Genomic DNA, 6000 nt, shown 5'->3' on the forward strand with positions numbered 1-6000 from the left:
GGATCTTCAGCTCCTTACTGGGGCCACTTTGACCCAGAAGTGAAGATTCAGTCAAGAACAAGGTGTTTCCTGAATCAACTCAAGGGAACAGGAGGCCGCTTTGCAAACCAGAAGCCTCGGCGAGCGTCCCTGCTGCCATGTTTCCAGCCTCACGGGAGAGTGAGGAGTGCTGCGTAAATATTATTTCATATGTACGTCACATCAGATACGTCGCGTCAGCTATAATTTCCATTCCAGTTTATTCGAATGAGATTTGCAAGTCTCACAGTTGTACACACTAAATGAAGCTGTCATATCAAAAAGGAGTATATTTACTTTTTTTTTTTTTACCAAAACGAGGGGTTGGAATATTAGAAATCTGTAATATTCCTGTATTGATCTCCCCAAAGATTGTAGAAATTGTTATTTTTACGGAGTGACAAATAAGAAACCGTCCACTATGACAAAGAATATCAAGAATTCCTGTTTCTGGATCTTGATCTTTGTCGTTGTAACAGGTGCAACCGAATTGAGTAAAGATAAAGAGAATCGGAATTCTTGATATTCTTTGTTCTGGATGAAGATGTAAATGTGCAAAAGAAAACCAACAACCCGATACTGCCAAAAAAAAAAAAAAGACTGTCTTAAAGTGAGTAAAGGGGAAGATTCATGACCCATGCAGACATGCACATCCATGTCCCTCAGCTCGTGTGGGGAAGGAGCTCCTCCTCATATGGAGAGAAGCCACCAGAACACGGCAAGCATATGTGGAGAGGCTGCCCTATAAAGAGAGGCTTGTTTATGACGACTTCCATACAAATGTCGCACACCTCTCCCTCTCGTCCTCTGTTTCTATCCTGCCATCCCTCCCTCTCTTCCCCTCTTTCCTTTTTTTTTTTTTTTTACACCGCTAGCACCTGGACCTGCACTATTCATCATGCGGCTGACTCGCAACATGAATTTATTTTCTTCTTTTTTTTATGGTGGAAGATGAGAGGGCCAGATGGCATAAAAATAAAAAAAAATAAAAAGAAAGCCCCTGGAAATAGAAAAAGAGAAGAAAAACATGGTTGCAGCGAGGAGAGGGGTTAAGGAAGGAGGGATGTAGCGGACATATTTAAAACGTTTTGTTTTACATTGTCATCTGTTCTCTACCCGCCTGTGTTATCGTAGAGGGCACATGGTGGCGTTGGATTAAGGCCTTGGATTTTTTACACCATTACGCTCGGCATTAGAGCTTCTCACACGGCCTTCATTGTGGCGTCTTTATACTTCAAACAAGAAAATTGTGAAACTCTAATTAGTCCATATAATTGCAGCTGCATGAAGTGCTGCCAATCGGCGTTGGTCTCATGCAAGGTGGAGTGGTTTTGTTCGCCGTCTTCCTTTCATGGTCGCACGGCCTCTCTTTCTCTCTCGTTTGGTCTCTCTCTTGGCTTTGTGCTCATCCTCCCCCCCCCCCCCCCCCCCTGTAAAGCAGAGAAAAGGCTCTACTGGAGAGGGCCAGGAGGTGAGGGATGCGTTATTAGAGCATCAATTGTAGCCAATTACAGTTGTGCGAGTGCACGCTCGGCACATGCAATTTGGCAATGGCGCACCATCGGCGGGCCCCAACCACTAGCAGGTCTCGCCACTTCAGCGGTGGCTTGTTGTCACCAGCAGACCAACAATACACTCACTGCCTCTGCTGTTTGTTTGCTCAGCTACTGTATTTGTCCTTATCTGTATTCAGATGGATGAAAAACAGGCTCGTGCTTCTTTATCATGTTGTATCAAGCCGAGCGCAAACAGCGGCGTCTGCTCTGTGATAACGGGCTGCCTTCATGGAATAATGGAGACATGCTCGGAGGTTTGCTGAGGATGCACAGATATGTTGGTAAACACGAGAGGAAACTTCCAGTTGATGACCGGCGGTTTGTGGCAGATTTCTTAATCACTGATGTCTCAAATCCAGTTAATTTCAGCAAACCACCCAGTGCGATTTAAAGCTATAAAAAAAAAAGCTGGTTTCAAAAGCTCATTAGTACTTTGCAGTTCAATTATTTTATTCCAGCATGAATTAAATCAGTAACACCTTGACAAACACATCAGGATATCTTATTGTTGTCGGTTCCACAGATAAATTCGGCAGCATAAAAGAGAGACTGCGCGCTCATTCAGATATCCCATTGCTGGGGAAACCAACAGGAAAATAAAGATCAGGAGAAAATAAATGTGGAATATAAGTGGGAATATTGGCTTTAAAGGAATACAGCAACTTTTTGGGAAATATACTTATTTGTTGTCCCCAGAGCCAGACAAGAATATACATATCTGTCCCTCCTCTGTACTGCATTAGGGAGATCAGACCCTTGGAGACATGCTGATTGCTAGTTAGCTTAGCACAATGAGCAGTAGTGGATGGGAAGTGTTAGCACACCTCCGTCAAAAGTTATCCAATAAATCAGTGTCAGAACGCCCTAATCCTCCTCATCCTGACTTACAGAGTCAGCAGTGATTGGTTCCTTGTCCGATTGTTGCATTACAATGTCTCGTCGTTGTGAGCTGTTGTAAAAACCTTGTTATTTGTACGGCGCCAAATCACAACAAAAGTTCTCTCATGGCACTTTACAAGTGGAGCAGGTCCGGTACCTCCCTCCTTCAATGAATCTACACCCAAGAAGTCCCCATGAGCAAGCACATCCTGCAACAGCGGCGACCGAAACCTTCCTTTATTAGGAGAATATTTGACTTTTGACGGTGGGATGCCAACACTTTCCTCCTATTCATTGTGCTAAGCTAACTAGCATGGCTCTCAGGTTCCTGTTGCAGCACAGAGGACAGGAGAGTCTCCATCACCTCTGGCTCCGTGGAGGACGTTTCCTAAAAACTTGGAGTGCTCCTTTCACTGTCGTCACTCTTTGACCACAAACTCCTCTGGCAGCTCTCGGATCAGTGGAGACAAAGACTGAGCAGGAAACACAACAATAACAGATCATCGCACTCAGACGCTCTGAAGACACGTGTGAACGTGTCGGTGCAGGGTCGAGCGCCAACCTGTCACGCTATCAATCACGGTTATGAGGCCAGCACCTCCTCGCTATGTTAACTTGGTGACTGCTGGACCTTGTCTCAGTTAAACTCCTGATGAATCTCTGATTCATTGAGTCTCCTGTCACTGGCCTGTCATTCAACACATCCTGACAAGAAACGGGGCCCTTTATTTTATTTTTGGACCAGATGCAAATACAGCAGCGGCTCAGGGATTCAAGAGAAGAAAGAGGATGAAAACATCAAGGAAACGATTGCGGGGAGGTTGAGTCTGTTCGCTGCACACCAAAGGGGGTTAAGACAGGGTTTGGCTGGTGAAGACAAGCCAACAGAGACACGGAGCTAAATCTAAAAAGTTTCTCAGACATTGTTTAGAATCCCTAACAAGAGGGACTGTGAACAACAAGGAACATAATTTGGATCCCCCCCCCCCTCTGTTTTCCTCTTCCATGTACCCAAGCACATAAATAGCTATCTTAACAACTTGATGCTATTTTGAATGGGGGCTGCATCTCCCTGTGGATTTCCATGAGTGAGGCAATTTGCCTGCGAACAGGTGCATTTTTAATGCTTTCATACAATTAAAAGAGAATCCACCTTCCCTGTTTTCAGAGGCGCCCTCCTTTCATACTTAGGTTGAATTGATTTAGTTTGTCTAATTAAACTCAGAATAAGATGTTAATTACCTAACAAGGTCACCTCTCCTTACCACCAAATTTACCGTTGGTATCCTCTCTTCAACAGTATTTTCTTCAAGGATTCAAAGGGAAAGTAGAAGAATGGTGTTAATTGCCAATATGCAGTGTCCCATTTTTTAACTTGAACGTCTTTTTTCCCCCAGAACTTTTCCTTTTCCTGGGTCTTTTTAAGCTTTTAGAAAATGGGGATTCATTGTGCCATTGTTCCTCTCTCTCTTGTCCTCCACTCAGAAACGATGCGTCAACTCATCACAATATGGCCTTTGTCTACATTTACCAAGTTTCCTCTACTCATTGTAGAAGAGGAGAGAACGATGGAGACAATGGTTTGTGTTGAGAGGGATCAGAGATGGGCTGCGCACTGATTTCCCCTCACCGCTGAATTCACCCAGTCGCACTTTGATGACTGAAGTTGGTTTTCTGCAGCCAACTTATCAAGACGTTTCTTATCAGAAAAGGCATCTCGAATAACGAAGGGGTAAAGGACAGGTATTAGAACCCGGTTTTAGAACCAGAACCTCCTCTCAGACCAGAGCCGACATCCCCGCCACGGGAGTAAAGCTCATCAAGCAACCAGCCGAAGTTATTTATGAATAAAAACAAATTGTTTCAGCGCATTTTTGCTGTGCTTGGGGCTTCAGTTGTTCACGCAGTTTCATTTTTACCGTAAAATCTCAGAGGAAAGAAACCAAAAGTTCTGGTTTCATTGTGCTTGCTGTGATTTTAACCAGAACGCGTGGTTATTTTCAGCTGTTAATCATTTGTTTTTAATCCAAACCAGGTTGGGTTAGGTTTAGGCACCAACCCACTTGGCCCTCATCAAGTGGTTTTTATGCCTAAACTTACCAGACCTCGATCAAAATATTGCATTTTGAAGGGAGAGAAAAGGAGTCTCGTCCTGTTGCAGGGTGTTCTGCAGTCAGGCTCCGCCCTTCACTGGCCTCAAACTCATCCAGGAGCCGCCTCCTGCTCTCCCGTATCACCAGCATGTATCTCGTTACACAACCACAACTCGTACCAACAAATATTTTGGTCACAAAATGAGAGTTTGCCGCTTCGAAGCCATGTTGGAAACGTTTGCGGGTGAAGGCTTCGACAAATGCTGACAAAAACTGGGAAAAAAAAGCAAAAAAAAAAGCGATGTACTTGAAAACTGACACCTGCCTTCAAGAGCATGAGTTGACCGGAGGGTTCAGTTAAGGGAGGCGAGGAGGGGGAGGAGAGATGGGTGAGGAGAGGAGAATGTAGCAAGGAAAAAGTGAAGAGGGAGAAGTTGGGGGCATTGGGGGGGAAGGAGGCGTGGGAGGGGAGCGCGAGGTAAATTAGGTGTGTAATGTGAGGTTGATAGGAAGTGATTGAGTGTGGTGACCTCCTGTCAGGACTCGGCCGGCTGTTCAGGAAACCTCTTCCCAACTGAAACTCTGCTGAACCTTCCAGTCTTCCAGTAAAGATGCCCTCCACCTGAGAGAGACGCCGCGTGTACCTCTGCATCCACTTCCTGTTGTGCATCTGTGACCTTCCTTCTATTCCTCAGCAACGGCATCGGGCATCAGGGTTATGCAGCATAAGGTGTAAAAATGTCTGCGTTGTTTATTTCAGTTCCCATGAAAACTGAATGCTTAGCAGAGACGAGGACTCCGGTGGGCGTGGCCTGAGAGAAACTAAACCGCGGTGAGCGGCGGCAGCACACCTCCACCTTTTGGCTTTAAAAACAATAAACTTACAAACTGCTTTGTAAAGTTTCACGTTGAAATAAATGATACTTGACCAGTTGATTAGAAAAATGAAAATGAATTGGTACGTACGTCAGCTGGTACTGTCAGCACTAGCCTTAGCTCAGCTGTGTTAGCCACTTAGCCTGTTATTATTTTTGAGGAAGTCTTTTCAAATAAGTGTTTTCCAGCGCTGGCCTTGCCACGGCGAACATCATTAATCCTCGTGCACGTCCCCCCGCCTACTGGCTAACGTCAAACCCGAGAAAGGGGGGGATTCATTGGAAGGGAGCGCCGCAGGTACGAGGTGTTTTGTAGGCCAAGTTAGCATCGCTACGCTAGAAGCCAGCGGGATCTCATTCAATAGATTTTGGATTATCGAAGAAAATAATCGCTATGGCGAACCAACGTTTAAGACTTGCGTGCTTTGTTCAGCAAGATCATCATCACTAATGAACGCTATTTTTTTTGGAAAATTAATTTTGCAGCTATGAGAAGTACAAAACTGAAGTTGGTCCATAAAGAAGCTACCGCTAGCTTCATGCCGCGTCTGCTTTTGGCCTGGTGACGTTTGTATTCCC

General features: G+C 45.0%; 1 long non-coding RNA gene across 1 annotated transcript in view; it reads left to right on the forward strand.

Annotated features, from left to right (window-relative positions):
• LOC147269755 (uncharacterized) overlaps window positions 1-5459 on the forward strand; it is a 30292-nt gene extending 24833 nt beyond the window's left edge. Inside the window, exon 3 of the long non-coding RNA XR_015111581.1 lies at window positions 5307-5459. This is a non-coding gene — a long non-coding RNA (uncharacterized LOC147269755). The remainder of the gene's footprint in view (window positions 1-5306) is intronic.
• Window positions 5460-6000: the final 541 nt, after the last annotated feature.

The sequence above is a fragment of the Aulostomus chinensis genome, chromosome 2 (assembly GCF_037954235.1).
Source record: "Aulostomus chinensis isolate RoL2024-O1b breed Wild chromosome 2, RoL_Achi_v1.0, whole genome shotgun sequence".
Lineage (NCBI taxonomy): Eukaryota > Metazoa > Chordata > Actinopteri > Syngnathiformes > Aulostomidae > Aulostomus > Aulostomus chinensis.